We start from the raw sequence: 15,912 nt of genomic DNA on the forward strand, positions 1-15,912 counted from the left end.
ACAGTTATGGGGGTATTTAGGAGTTGTATTATGGATGTAATCCAGTCCCGCGTTCTAGTAAGGGTGGCGTGCCTGCCTCTCGCTCTGTGTCCCCTGGTTCGATTTGCGGCCAGGTCAAGAACTTTTACCTGAATCTGAGAGCTGATTCTAGGTCCACTCAGCCTTAGAACTATAGAAAACATGCATGGACCGGGGTTTTAGTTGAAATGTGCTAATCTGATTCAAAATCTGATTCATGCAGAATTCAATACTGTGGCCATTATATAGAAATAATGGCTCAAAATATGATTAAAATCCAAATAAAAGTACGAAATTGTCACGTGACGAAAGTACGCGATCTCATTGGCCTGACGCCATCACCCAGGTTGACTGTATTAGCATACGAAATAACACATAGTGTGCTTTGAGAAACAGGATACGTGACGTATTTCTCCTTTATGTTAGTGTCTGGTAAAGTTAGGTTCAATTTATATACATTGTGTAATAATCTGAGAGTTACTTGTTGGACTTAAGATAAATCTTGCGCAGACAGTGAGGCGGAAAATGTATAAATGGTGTATAGTTCCGATATGCACTAATACATCGCGTATCATCGCAAAAAAGAAAAAAGAAAATGTTCCATAGGACCGTAAAACTAGGAAGAAATGTGTTTTGGCGAGCCGGAGAAATGCAGCTGATATATCGGAAAAGTCTATAGTTTATTTCTGTGAAGATCATTTTAATGAACGTTGAATGTTTTAAACTTGTTATCACTTTTCCACGTCCGCTGTTCTAATGGCACAACTCAGTGGCGGCTGCTGGTATCCGGACTGGGTGTTGCACCAATATTTTCAGTGTCACATTTGTATAGCTTAGAAAAATAACAAGAAACTCTATTTATTATCGGTTAAGTAATGATCTGAAAATGGTTTTCCGCTGTTTCCCATTTTCACACTAGGCCTTAATTAAAGCCACGGTCGCTTCCTTCCAACTCATAGCCCTTTCCTATCTCACCATCACCGTAAGACCTATCTGCGTCAGTGTAACGTAAATGAAATGAAATTTGTAAAAAAAAAAAAAAAAAAAAAAAATGGAAATGAATTACCTTTGCGAGAGGAGAGAAATTGGGAATGAAGTAATCTTCGCAGAGTGGCGCAATCTAACGGGGAAATTTGGAACTGTTTCACGGTAGGGGACTTGCCAGTCTCATGCGACTCCCTGAGACTGATACTGGCGAGCATGCTACCTGATGCTATGCAGGCTTAGGCTCGTCCCTGCTGAGGTACATTGCGCCGCGCTGTCTGCTAGGGAGTTGCCGTAGGAAAACAAACCCCCTGCGTTTGATTCAAAGCCAGCAGCGTTTGTTGGTCCATTACGAAACAGTAGTACAGCGAACGACCGAAGAAGGTTGATTTTAACATGTTTTCGAATACATGTTGGGTTTATCAAACTAAAGCATTCGAAGAAAAGACGACAAATGAAGTGCGAAATTATTGGGAGTTGTGCAACCCTGCAACAATACCACGCACCGCGCCTGGTACAACTTTAAATTCAGTCTGTGATTCTTTCATTAAATGCTTTAATTACATCATAGAATATGAAAGTATTAAAGCATAAGTTCATGCTGATTTTTTTCTTTTTTTGCTATTTGTTTTACGTCGCTCCGACACAGATAGGTCTCATGGCGACGATGGGACAGGAAAGGCCTAGGAATGGGAAGGAAGCAGCCGTGGTCTTAATTAAGGTACAGCCTGGTGTGAAAATGGGAAACCATGGAAAACCATCTTCAGGGCTGCCGACAGTGGGGTTCGAACCCACTATCTCTCGGATGCGAGTACACAGCTGCGCGCTCCTAACCGCACGGCCAACTCGCCCGGTCATGCTGATTATTAAAGTATTCTCCAAACCTAACCCAAGTTTTGGGTGATCCATGTCAAATCAATAATCCAAAGTGTTTATGAATAAAATTGATTCTTCTATATATACCAATTTATTTATTTTGGCATGTGGCAGTTATTTATTTACTTACTTGACGGCCCCGCGGTGAAGAGGTTGCGTGCCTGCTTCTTATCCGGAGCGCCGAGTTCGATTCCCAACCAGGTCAGGGACTGTACTTGGGTCTGAGGGCTGGTTCGAGGTCCACTCAGTATTCGTGATTACAACTGAGCAGCTATCTGATGGCGAAATAGCGGCCTCGGTCTAGAAAGCCAAGAATAACGCCCGAGAGGATTCGTTGCGCTGACCACAGGACACCTCGTACTCTGTAGGCCTTCGGGCTGAGCATCGGTCGCTTTGTAGGCCAAGATCCTTCGCGGCTGTTGCACAATGGGGTTTGGTTTGTTTTATTTATGTAATTATATGGAGGGTAAGAGTAGTACAGGGAGACCAAGGCGACGATGGTTAGACTCAGATTCTAACGATTTGAAGATAAGAGAACTAAGCGAGGCCACAGAATAGTTATAAATAGAGGATTGTGGCGGCGATTAGTGAATCCGCAGAGGCTTACAGACTGAACGCTGAAAGGTTTAACAGTCTATAACGAAGATGTATGTCTTTTGCTGGCAAGTAGTAGTGTTCTTCTGGTATGGGCTAGAATAAATTTGTTACCTTCACTGACCTGTCTCAGTCTCATCCTTAGCTTTGACAATATGAAAGTGACTGAAGTATGAGTGATGCTAGTAATACTTTTTCTTATGTAGCCAGTCCCTGTTATGAATGGTTTGAAAATAACGCTCATAAGGTTGGTTGGTGCATACATTTCAGTGGGCTTGGCAGACTGATATGTAATAGCAACTTCTGGCTCGGTGAGGAAAGCAACGGGAAACTACCTTGCTCCTTATTTCCCTAGTACGCCTCTTCGGTGACGCCTAGGCTGTTGGCAGAGCTGTGGAGGATCAAACCAGCCTTCGGGATGAATACCCAACATACATAAAACGAAACTGTATTTATTTATGTACTTATTGAAGAGCTTACATTGTAAACAAATTTAGGCTACAACTAAACACCTGTAATATAACAGAAAGTAGACCAAGCGTGTACATCATGAAAATACAACATGAATAAATAAAAAAACATATGTTTATCTTCACAAATCCAAATGTGAGTCAGTTGGAGTCCTCATTTAACTGTGCTCATTAATAATAATTGAAATAATATTCACGAAATAGATAACATAATTGGAGTGAAAATATATTACGACAAATAATAGTGATATTGGTGTTTCAATATTGTCCAAACTTAGCCTAAATTTTAGATTATACAAGGCAAATCAATAAAACAAAGATTAGAAAGCATAGCACCCAAAGAAATTACTATACTATTCTTGCTTGATATGCTCAGCTTGTGAGAAATGAACTAAAGATATTTAATCAATCTATATATTTCGAGGAACGATGTGTTATAGAATTATAGTATTATAATGATAGCCATATTGTTATGTTAGTGCTGAATTCCGACTTGTTTTTTTAGTAATGGCAGAAGCCCGAAAATGTAATGTATTTTCTAGTACGGTATGGGTACCAATCTAGAAATAAATTGTTAAGGTGATTTAAGTTATTTCTATTCAAGTTCCTTGTTATCTAATACTATGTTACAGTACATTGCACGTATATATGGATGCCACACCAATTTACTTTTGATCCACGAATTTATGCAGCCACAAGACAGTCGATATTTTTCTAGAATGTTGCCACCATGATGGTATCTACACAGGGTAGATTGTCTGACTGTGCTTTTCCGAACCCTTCTTCTGTCAATCTGAAATTATTCGCGATCACAAACAATAATCATTCGGCTTTTAGTAACAGCTGATGCACAGTGGCTGGTAGAGTTTGAAGCTGTACTGGACGGTGACGTCACAGGACGTTTTAATGGCCTTGCGGAAGGAGACTTTTAAATATTTATTGATAGAAAACAAAGCAACTTATCACAATGTATTATTTTTCCGAACTATTTCATTGGAGTACTTTTAACATTTTTGAAAATTACGCATATTTCCTATTGACGAGCTACTTGACGGTGAGAGAGCGGCTCTGGTCTGGAAAACCAAGAATAACGACCGAGAGGATTCGTCTTGCTGACCACATGACACCTTGTAATCTGTAAACGTTGTGGCTGAACAACTTTCGCATTTCAGGCCAGTGTCCATTAGAGTTGTACCAATGTAGGCTTTGTCTTTGTATGTATAAGAGAGGGCGTGTAACGGTGTACGTCACCCGTAGTACAGTTCCTGTGTAATCACCAGGATTACTTGATTCAGGAACTGGGAAATATCCAGTAGTAAAACATCACGATTTGTTCTGAGTAATTTCCGACAAAAGGGTAATGTTACGAAAATTTTGCAACTTTTGGGCTGGAATGGAATTTCTAGAAGTAGGAAAGATCATGTTGTGAAGTTAAAGTTGGAATTGTAGAGGACAAATTGGGTCAAAATATTCGTTTAGAGGAAGACGAATTGCGGATTGAAATACACTGACTGACAGAGCAAATGCAACACCAAGAAGAAGTGGTCAGAACTTTATGCCAATTGCAGAGTAGACTGACGTCACTGAGGTATGCTCATGATGTGAAATGCGCCGCTGTGCTGCGCACGTAGCGAACGATAAATGGGACACGGCGTTGGCGAATGGCCCACTTCGTACCGTGATTTCTCAGCCGACAGTCATTGTAGAACGTGTTGTCGTGTGCCACAGGACACGTGTATAGCTAAGAATGCCAGGCCGCCGTCAACGGAGGCATTTCCGGCAGACAGACGACTTTACGAGGGGTATGGTGATCGGGCTGAGAAGGGCAGGTTGGTCGCTTCGTCAAATCGCAGCCGATACCCATAGGGATGTGTCCACGGTGCAGCGCCTGTGGCGAAGATGGTTGGCGCAGGGACATGTGGCACGTGCGAGGGGTCCAGGCGCAGCCCGAGTGACGTCAGCACGCGAGGATCGGCGCATCCGCCGCCAAGCGGTGGCAGCCCCGCACGCCACGTCAACCGCCATTCTTGAGCATGTGCAAGACACCCTGGCTGTTCCAATATCGACCAGAACAATTTCCCGTCGATTGGTTGAAGGAGGCCTGCACTCCCGGCGTCCGCTCAGAAGACTACCATTGACTCCACAGCATAGACGTGCACGCCTGGCATGGTGCCGGGCTAGAGCGACTTGGATGAGGGAATGGCGGAACGTCGTGTTCTCCGATGAGTCACGCTTCTGTTCTGTCAGTGATAGTCACCGCAAACGAGTGTGGCGTCGGCGTGGAGAAAGGTCAAATCCGGCAGTAACTGTGGAGCGCCCTAACGCTAGACAACGCGGCATCATGGTTTGGGGCGCTATTGCGTATGATTCCACGTCACCTCTAGTGCGTATTCAAGGCACGTTAAATGCCCACCGCTACGTGCAGCATGTGCTGCGGCCGGTGGCACTCCCGTACCTTCAGGGGCTGCCCAATGCTCTGTTTCAGCAGGATAATGCCCGCCCACACACTGCTCGCATCTGCCAACAGGCTCTACGAGGTGTACAGATGCTTCCGTGGCCAGCGTACTCTCCGGATCTCTCACCAATCGAACACGTGTGGGATCTCATTGGACGCCGTTTGCAAACTCTGCCCCAGCCTCGTACGGACGACCAACTGTGGCAAATGGTTGACAGAGAATGGAGAACCATCCCTCAGGACACCATCCGCACTCTTATTGACTCTGTACCTCGACGTGTTTCTGCGTGCATCGCCGCTCGCGGTGGTCCTACATCCTACTGAGTCGATGCCGTGCGCATTGTGTAACCTGCATATCGGTTTGAAATAAACATCAATTATTCGTCCGTGCCGTCTCTGTTTTTCCCCCAACTTTCATCCCTTTCGAACCACTCCTTTTTGGTGTTGCATTTGCTCTGTCAGTCAGTGTAATTTAGCAAGGGAGATGTTCTATACTTTTCCATGTTCTTTGAAGAAAATGCTAAGCAAACAACTTGTCACAATGTAATATTTTTCCAAACTATTTCACTGGTGTACTTTTCAAATAAAACATTTTTTGAAAATTACACCACCGGAGTGACAGTCCTAAATCAGTGGTGATTGATTGATTGATTGATTGATTGATTGATTGATTGATTGATTGATTGATTGATTGATTGATTGATTGATTGATTGATTGATTGATTGATTGATTGATTGATTGATTGATTGATAGCTGTTTTTTCAAGGAAACATTGGTGGGTGATGAGGCTGAGGTTGAGTAATAAATCACATTCTTAGTGTTTGTCCCGCAGTGTAGCAGGGTCCGCTGTTTTGCAAGCCAATCTCCACTTGCTTCTATTAAGCGGATCGTTTGAAACAAGATGAACATAGCGCATGTCTTCTTCAAGGCGATGAAGCCAGCGTTTCTTGGGCTGACCGCGTGATGTGTGCGTAGTGTCGTCTGTACAATAGATGAACCTTCCCTACGCATTACGTGGCCATATCACCGAAGTCAGCGCTCACGCATCTTGTCTTCTGTCGGGCCAACTCCCATGACTTTCCGGATCTCTAGGTTGGTGGCATGGTATAGTCGGGTCAGTCCAAGTGACCAGCGAAGCATGCGCATTTCCATGACAGGAAGCGCTTGCTCGTGCTTGACTGTTACTGGCCAGAAGACAGAACCATACAGAGCGATTGGAGCAACAACATTCCTGTAAACCTTGATCTTCGGGTGGACTGGAATCTGACGATCGCAGTGAACATCAGTATTTTTCCGCCACTTCATCCAGGCCGCATTTACCCGTGCACGGGCGTCTGGAATAGTGTCACACTCAGCATTGACCAAAGAACCAAGGTATTTAAAGCTGTTCTAGTTTATTGAAATCCTGAATGGTTCCATTTGTCTGCGAACCGCACTCCATGTACTCAGTTTTCTTGGTATTATCAACAATAATAATAAAGGAAAGCATCTGGAAACAAGGTATGGGAAAGTCAAGATCAGATAAATTTAAATACCTTGGTGAATGGAATCAGCCGAATGGGCTTCATAAAGAAGCAGATAAGGGAAGGGCCAGAAAGGTGGACTTAGCCTATAGATTAGTAAAGAGCAAATACGGGGGTGAGTTGCAATATCTGCCACATGACCTATTTAACACTTTAAGAAAAATGAGAAAAACGTGTACCTTCTTACCTTCTATACTATTATACTTGCAAAGTTCAAATGTGGTGAATTAATTGTCATTCGTGATTTTTATAAGTATCCAGAATATTCAACGATCTGAAGCCACAGTTGCAACGAATTTTGTGCATTTTATTTGCATGTTGTAAGTTTTGAAACTCAAATTGAAGGGAATAATGCAAACATGTGTTATAGGACTTTTTAGAGCAAGTACAACTTTCATAAATGATAACATTATTCTTTATTCTATTCTCAGAGTTAACAATGCAAATACGTAAGTGGTTATTCAAGTTTAGGCATTAAACAACTCAGGATGGCAGCTCCGACCCTCAGAGCGCCCCACAGTCGCACAATTAACTTCCCGAGGTTGAGTGGACCGTGCTCCAGCCCTCGTGCCACGTTTCAAGTTTCGTGGCAGAGCCGGGAATCGAAACCGGGCCTGCTGATGTGGCAAATAATCACGCTAACAACTACTCCACACCGGCGGACAGGACAGTAGGTTAAACGCTCAAGTATTGTAACCCGAATCCAGGGACAGTCGATTTGCTCTTGTGTATGTTCAATTGAGAAGGACTTAACAGTATTAAAGGTTCGACTGGTATATTGAGGAAACACATGTTAGAGAAGATTTACCTCAAATAGACAAAAGAACTCTTCGTAAGGCAATACCAGTACCGTACATTCATCTTCCTCGATAATATTTAAAAACAGACGGGCTCGTCCGGGATTTGAACCCGGGACCTCTCGCACGCAAAACAAGAATCATACCCCCAGACCAACGAGCCAACTACTCAACGGCAGAGCTGATCACTGCTATCTCACCACGACTGTTACTAAAGCTGCCAATGTACAGGTTGGTACAAGGTAGATCGCTTCTAGGGAAGCAGAATCTCTATTACATAAAGCCGTACTGCTGACTCACTGACTGACATAAATGATTGACCACCTCCAGATGAGGTAGAAACGTTAAATTTGGCAAAGTTATATCTAGTAGTGTGTAAGCTAGGGAAAAGTTCCGAAGAGTTCGGTATTTTTAATTTACCCCCCGCCCCCCCCCCCAACATAATTGCGGACGCCATGTTGCAGTGCCCTAGATAATAAAAATTTGGCAAAGTTGTGGCCCTTAGCCAGTAACGTATGGAGAAATTCAAGAAGTTCAAATATACAATATTTTACCCCGTAAAAACGAAATATGTCCGCCTCTGTGGTGTAGTGGTTAGTGTGATTAGCTACCATACCCGGAGGCCCGGGTTCGATTCCCGGCTCTGCCACGAAATTTTAAAAGTGGTATGAGGGCTGGAACGGGGTCCACTCAGCCTCGGGAGGTCAACTGAGTAGAGGTGGGTTCGATTCCCACCTCAGCCATCCTGGAAGTGGTTTTCCGTGGTTTCCCACTTCTCCTCCAGGCGAATGCCGGGAAGGGAATGCCGGGAAGGTACCTAACTTAAGGCCATGGCCGCTACCTTCCCTCTTCCTTCCCTATACCTTCCAATCTTCCCATCCCTCCACAAGGCCCCTGTTCAGCATAGTAGGTGAGGCCGCCTGGGCGAGGTACTGGTCATTCTCCCCAGTCGTATCCCCGACCAAGGGTCTGAAGCTCCAGGACACTGCCCTTGAGGCGGTAGAAGTGGGATCCCTCGCTGAGTCCGAGGGAAAAAGCCGAACCTGGAGGGTAAACAGATGATGATGATGATGATGCTTTTTGTAGCTGTCCGCCTCTGTGGTGTAGTGGTTAGCGTGATTAGCTACCATACCCGGAGGTCCGGGTTCGATTCCCGGCTCTGCCACGAAACTTTGAAAAGTGGTACGAGGGCTGGAACGGGGTCCACTCAGCCTCGGGAGGTCAACTGAGTAGAGGTGGGTTCGATTCCCACCTCAGCCATCCTGGAAGTGGTTTTCCGTGGTTCCCACTTCGCCTCCAGGCGAATGCCGGGATAGTACCTAACTTAAGGCCACGGCCGCTTCCTTCCCTCGTCCTTGTCTATCCCTTCCAATCTTCCCATCCCTGCACAAGACCCCTGTTCAGCATAGCAGGTGAGGCCGCCTGGTCGAGGTACTGGTCAACCTTCCCAGTTGTACCCCCTGAGCAAGAGTCTGAAGCTCCAGGACACTGCCTTTGAGGCGGTAGAGGTGGGATCCCTCGCTGAGTCCGAGGGAAAAGCCGAACCGGGAGGGTAAACAGATGATGATGATGATGATGCTTTTTGTAGCTAAACGGTAATCGCTATCAACAAACCGATTGCACTTTCGTTTCCTAAAATGAGGAGATCTACAGCTTTGGTCCCATGACCTTTTGTCGAATCTCGACCCCTTCCACCTTAGATTGAACTTCATTTTCCAGGTTTTGGTCAATATTGTTAATTTTCCGATAATTATTTTACTGATTTACACACTCCAGACAGATAGATGCACGAAATTCAGCAGGCTCCTTGGCACAATCATTGGCAATATGTAGACCGACTTTCATTATTCTAGCCGCCTTGAATGTATGCGGAAACGGAAGAAATATGCGGAACACTACTCAAATTTCAGCCGAATTTATGATTCTTAAGCAATCTGTGGTGAAGCCGATAGAGATACGGCAAAACCTCAAACAAAATTTGTAGGCCGTTTCATCGTCAAGAATGTACCTGTCTGCTAATTTGGCATATCATTTTTTAACTTGTTAAAAGTGTACGAAATTTTACATGGATTGATAAGTTCACCTCTTTCTACGGTATAAATAGCCAGGATACGACAAAATACCCTAATTCGAAAATATAGGTGACAAAAAGTTTCGTCTAATGGCGCAATCCGTATCTCGATACGGCGTACCGTTTGGCCACAATTAATTTCCAAATGAAAGTCTGCACCCATTAGCGTGCACAAGGCCTGGCTGTATCTCTTGTGCCTTAGACAGAACTGCATTTTCAGAGTTTACGTCAATATTGTACATTTTCTAAATCTCAATTTACAGTGCTAACATACATACGACAGACAAAATCATGAAATTCGGCAGGCTCACTGAAACGTCCGTGGGTCATATGTGAGGAAAATGCATGATTCTAGCACCGTGGACAAATGCAGAAATGAAAGGAATATGTGGCACTGTAATCCTAATTTAAGGTTCTAAGCCAGTCTACGGCTTACACAATGCAGATACGACAAAACATCAATAAACGAAAATGTAGATTGTTTCAACTACGATGCACCTACCAAGTTTTAAGATTAAAGCTGCCCATTACGTTAGGATAATAATTTCGCATTTTTATAAGAAGCGTACGTAATATTCATCGCGTCGAAGGGTTTACATCTGTCTCTGCTACAAATCGTGTATATACTGTGCGAGATAATATCATAGGACCAAATAAGTACGCAAAAATATGGGCCGTCTTGACGCGCATAGTAATTTTCCAAGTGACCACTTGTAATGTAGGAGTTGGGGGTTTAGGGGCGGAGCCCCAACGAGCGAAAGCGAGTCTTATCTTCAATGTCACAACATAATTGAAGGAAGAACTTTGGGTTATAACAGACAGACTTCAAAATGAAGTTGTGAATGGCCAATTAACATATCCTACATTACGTTATCTTCTTCTTTATCTGTTTACCGTCTTGCCTTAAGAGCAGACTCTGGGTCGGGGGATACAACTGGCGAGGATGAACAGTACCTCGCCCAGGCGGCCACACCTGCTATGCTGAACAGGGACCTTGCGGGGGAATGGGACGATTGGAGGGGATAGACAAGGAAGAGGGCCTTAAGTTTTGTAGCATCCCGGCGTTTGATTGGAGGAGAAAAGGGAAACCGCGAGAAACCACTTCGAGCGTGGCTGAGGAGGGAATCAATCCTACAGGGGTGAGTGGACCCCGTATGTACCGGTACCACTTTCAAATGTAGGTATCTTAATATAATTGAATATTTTACTTGTAACAAAGTGGTATACCAGTGAGTGTGTATTGCGCTCTAAATCACTCTCAGTCGAGTTGGCAGCACCGACAGAAAGAGCGCCCCACAGTCGCTTCACCCTCACCCACCCCGTTGCCAAATCTACAGTCATTTCGAATCCGTTAAACTAATCAAATACCGTACGTACATCCACGCGTTTATATCGCGAGTCAGGTGACGTATTATCGTGAGAATAAATACATGCTATCTTTACAGCGCGAGCTGCCGAGTGGCTCGTTGGTCTAGGGGTATGATTCTCGCTTAGGGTGCGAGAGGTGCCGGGTTCAAATCCCGGACGAGCCCAAGAGTTTTGTAATTTCACAGTCCATAGTTTGAAGTAGAGAACAGTAGCCACTCACGTTTCACTGGGATTGATCTGGTTATTCGTGGGACTGCGAAAGCCCTGGATTACAATAATGTACCATACCGGCATTTGCCTGGAGGAGAATTGGGACACCGCATTAAACAGCTCCAGATGGCAGCACCCCACAGTGTACCGTGCTCCAGCCATCGTGCCACGTTTGAAGTTTCGTGGCAGAGCCGGGAATCGAAATCGGGCCTGCGGGTGTGGCAAATTATCACGCTAAGCACTGCTTCACACAGGCGGACAGTTACTATTTTCCAGGAGAGAAATCCCCGATCTCGATTAATAATCACCACCATTTCTTAATTCATCATCATCATCATCTGTTTACCCTCCAGGTTCGGCTTTTCCCTCGGACTCAGCGAGGGATCCCACCTCTACCGCCTCAAGGGCAGTGTCCTGGAGCTTCAGACTCTTGGTCGGGGGATACAACTGGGGAGAATGACCAGTATCTCGCCCAAGCGGCCTCGCCTGCTATGCTGAACAGGGGCCTTGTGTAGGGATGGGAAGATTGGAAGGGATAGGCAAGGAAGAGGGCAGGAAGCGGCCGTGGCCTTAAGTTAGGTACCATCCCGGCATTCGCCTGGAGGAGAAGTGGGAAACCACGGAAAACCACTTCCAGGATGGCTGAGGTGGGAATCGAACCCACCTCTACTCAGTTGACCTCCCGAGGCTGAGTGGACCCCGTTCCAGCCCTCGTACCACTTTTCAAATTTCGTGGCAGAGCCGGGAATCGAACCCGGACCTCCGGGGGTGGCAGCTAATCACGCTAACCACTACACCACAGAGGCGGACTCTTCATTAACTTATGTAATTAAATTTGAAATCGTACAGCAACCATCGCAGATGATGAGGGAACCGTATCTTAGTCATTTAGTGATTATCGAAGCGACTGGACAGTAGGTAAAACGCTCAAGTATTGTAACTCGAATCCAGGGATAGTCCATTTGCTCTTGTGTGTGTTCAATTGAGAGGGACTTTACTGTATATAAGGTTTTACTGGCATATTTAGGACACGCATGTCATCATCATCATCATCTGTTTACCCTCCAGGGTCGGCTTTTCCCTCGGACACAGCGAGGGATCCTACCTCTACCGCCTCAAGGGCAGTGTCCTGGAGCTTCAGACTCCTGGTCGGGGATACAACTGGGGAGAATGACCAGTACCTCGCCCAGGCGGCCTCACCTGCTATGCTGAACAGGGGCCTTGTGGAGGGATGGGAAGATTGGAAGGGATAGGCAAGGAAGAGGGAAGGAAGCGGCCGTGGCCTTATGTTAGGTACCATCCCGGCATTCGCCTGGAGGAGAAGTGGGAAACCACGGAAAACCACTTCCAGGATGGCTGAGGTGGGAATCGAACCCACCTCTACTCAGTTGACCTCCCGAGGCTGAGTGGACCCCGTTCCAGCCCTCGTACCACTTTACAAATTTCGTGGCAGAGCCGGGAATCGAACCCGGGCCTCGGGGGGTGGCAGCTAATCAAGCTAACCACTACACCACAGAGGCGGCAAACGCATGTAAGGGAAGATTTACATCAAATAGGCAGAAGAACCCTTCGCAAGGCAATATCAGTAACGTACATTGATATTCCTCGAAAACATTTAAAAACAGACGGGCTCGTCCGGTTTTGAACCCGGGACCTCTCGCACCCAAAGCGAGAATCATACCCCTAGACCAACGAACCAACTGCGCAACAGAATAGCTGATCACTGCTATCTCACCACGACTGTTACTAAAGCTGCCAATGTACATGTTGGTACAAGGTAGATCGCTTCTAGGGAAGCAGAATCTCTATTATATAAAGCCGTACTGCTGACTCACTGACGGACATAAATGATTGACCACTTCCAGATGAAGTAGAGACGTTAAATTTGGCAAAGTTGTATCTATTAGTTTGTAAAATAGGGAAAAGTTTTTAGTGTTGCCCCCCCCCCCCCCCCTCACAAAATTTCTTAGCTCTTAGCCTGTAACCTACGGAGAAATTGCAAGAAGTTCAAATATTCAATATTTTACCCCGTAAAGAACACGAAGTCCGCCCCTGTGGTGTAGTGGTTAGCGTGATTAGCTGCCACCCCCGGAGGTCCGGGTTCGATTCCCGGCTCTGCCACGAAATTTGAAAAGTGGTACGATGGCTGAAACGGGGTCCACTCAGCCTCGGGAGATCAACTGAGTAGAGGTGGGTTCGATTCCCACCTCAGCCATCCTGGAATTGGTTTTCCGTGGTTTCCCACTTCTCCTTCAGGCAAATGCCGGGATAGTACCTAACTTAAGGCCACGGCCGCTTCCTTACCTCTTCCTTGCCTATCCCTTCCAATCTTCCCAACCCTCCACAAGGCCCCTGTTCAGCATAGCAGGTGAGGCCGCCTGGGCGAGGTACTGGTCATTCTCCCCAGTTGTATCCCCGGACCAAGAGTCTGAAGCTCCAGGACACTGCCCTTGAGGCGGTAGAGGTGGGATCCCTCGCTGAGTCCGACGGAAAAACCGAACCTGGAGGGTAAACAGATGATGATGATGATGATGAAGAAAGAATACGAAATATTAAGCGGTATTTAATGACGATGCGCACTTTGGTTTCGAGATTTTTGTAGTTAAACGGTAATAGCTATCAGCAAAACGATTGCACTTTCGTTTCCTAAAATGAGGAGATCTACAGCTTTGGTCCCATGACCTTTTGTCGAATCTCGACCCCTTCCACCTTAGATTGACCTTCATTTTCCAGGTTTTGGTCAATATTGTTAATTTTCCGATAATTATTTTACTGATTTACACACTCCAGACAGATAGATGCACGAAATTCAGCAGGCTCCTTGGCACAATCATTGGCAATATGTAGACCGACTTTCATTATTCTAGCCGCCTTGAATGTATGCGGAAACGGAAGAAATATGCGGAACACTACTCAAATAACAGCCGAATTTATGATTCTTAAGCAATCTGTGGTGAAGCCGATAGAGATACGGCAAAACCTCAAACAAAATTTGTAGGCCGTTTCATCGTCAAGAATGTACCTGTCTGCTAATTTGGCATATCATTTTTTAACTTGTTAAAAGTGTACGAAATTTTACATGGATTGATAAGTTCACCTCTTTCTACGGTATAAATAGCCAGGATACGACAAAATACCCTAATTCGAAAATATAGGTGACAAAAAGTTTCGTCTAATGGCGCAATCCGTATCTCGATACGGCGTACCGTTTGGCCACAATTAATTTCCAAATGAAAGTCTGCACCCATTAGCGTGCACAAGGCCTGGCTGTATCTCTTGTGCCTTAGACAGAACTGCATTTTCAGAGTTTACGTCAATATTGTACATTTTCTAAATCTCAATTTACAGTGCTAACATACATACGACAGACAAAATCATGAAATTCGGCAGGCTCACTGAAACGTCCGTGGGTCATATGTGAGGAAAATGCATGATTCTAGCACCGTGGACAAATGCAGAAATGAAAGGAATATGTGGCACTGTAATCCTAATTTAAGGTTCTAAGCCAGTCTACGGCTTACACAATGCAGATACGACAAAACATCAATAAACGAAAATGTAGATTGTTTCAACTACGATGCACCTACCAAGTTTTAAGATTAAAGCTGCCCATTACGTTAGGATAATAATTTCGCATTTTTATAAGAAGCGTACGTAATATTCATCGCGTCGAAGGGTTTACATCTGTCTCTGCTACAAATCGTGTATATACTGTGCGAGATAATATCATAGGACCAAATAAGTACGCAAAAATATGGGCCGTCTTGACGCGCATAGTAATTTTCCAAGTGACCACTTGTAATGTAGGAGTTGGGGGTTTAGGGGCGGAGCCCCAACGAGCGAAAGCGAGTCTTATCTTCAATGTCACAACATAATTGAAGGAAGAACTTTGGGTTATAACAGACAGACTTCAAAATGAAGTTGTGAATGGCCAATTAACATATCCTACATTACGTTATCTTCTTCTTTATCTGTTTACCGTCTTGCCTTAAGAGCAGACTCTGGGTCGGGGGATACAACTGGCGAGGATGAACAGTACCTCGCCCAGGCGGCCACACCTGCTATCCTGAACAGGGACCTTGCGGGGGAATGGGACGATTGGAGGGGATAGACAAGGAAGAGGGCCTTAAGTTTTGTAGCATCCCGGCGTTTGATTGGAGGAGAAAAGGGAAACCGCGAGAAACCACTTCGAGCGTGGCTGAGGAGGGAATCAATCCTACAGGGGTGAGTGGGCCCCGTATGTACCGGTACCACTTTCAAATGTAGGTATCTTAATATAATTGAATATTTTACTTGTAACAAAGTGGTATACCAGTGAGTGTGTATTGCGCTCTAAATCACTCTCAGTCGAGTTGGCAGCACCGACAGAAAGAGCGCCCCACAGTCGCTTCACCCTCACCCACCCCGTTGCCAAATCTACAGTCATTTCGAATCCGTTAAACTAATCAAATACCGTACGTACATCCACGCGTTTATATCGCGAGTCAGGTGACGTATTATCGTGAGAATAAATACATGCTATCTTTACAGCGCGAGCTGCCGAGT

The 15,912-nt window shown here is 45.2% G+C and overlaps 1 non-coding gene across 1 annotated transcript; it reads left to right on the top strand.

Moving 5' to 3' along the window:
- The first annotated feature begins 11,249 nt into the window (after nucleotides 1-11,249).
- On the top strand, nucleotides 11,250-11,321 carry TRNAP-AGG (transfer RNA proline (anticodon AGG)). The gene has a single exon. It is a non-coding gene; the product is annotated as a tRNA-Pro (tRNA).
- The last annotated feature ends 4,591 nt before the right edge of the window (nucleotides 11,322-15,912 follow it).

This window comes from Anabrus simplex, chromosome 4, assembly GCF_040414725.1.
Source record: "Anabrus simplex isolate iqAnaSimp1 chromosome 4, ASM4041472v1, whole genome shotgun sequence".
NCBI lineage: Eukaryota > Metazoa > Arthropoda > Insecta > Orthoptera > Tettigoniidae > Anabrus > Anabrus simplex.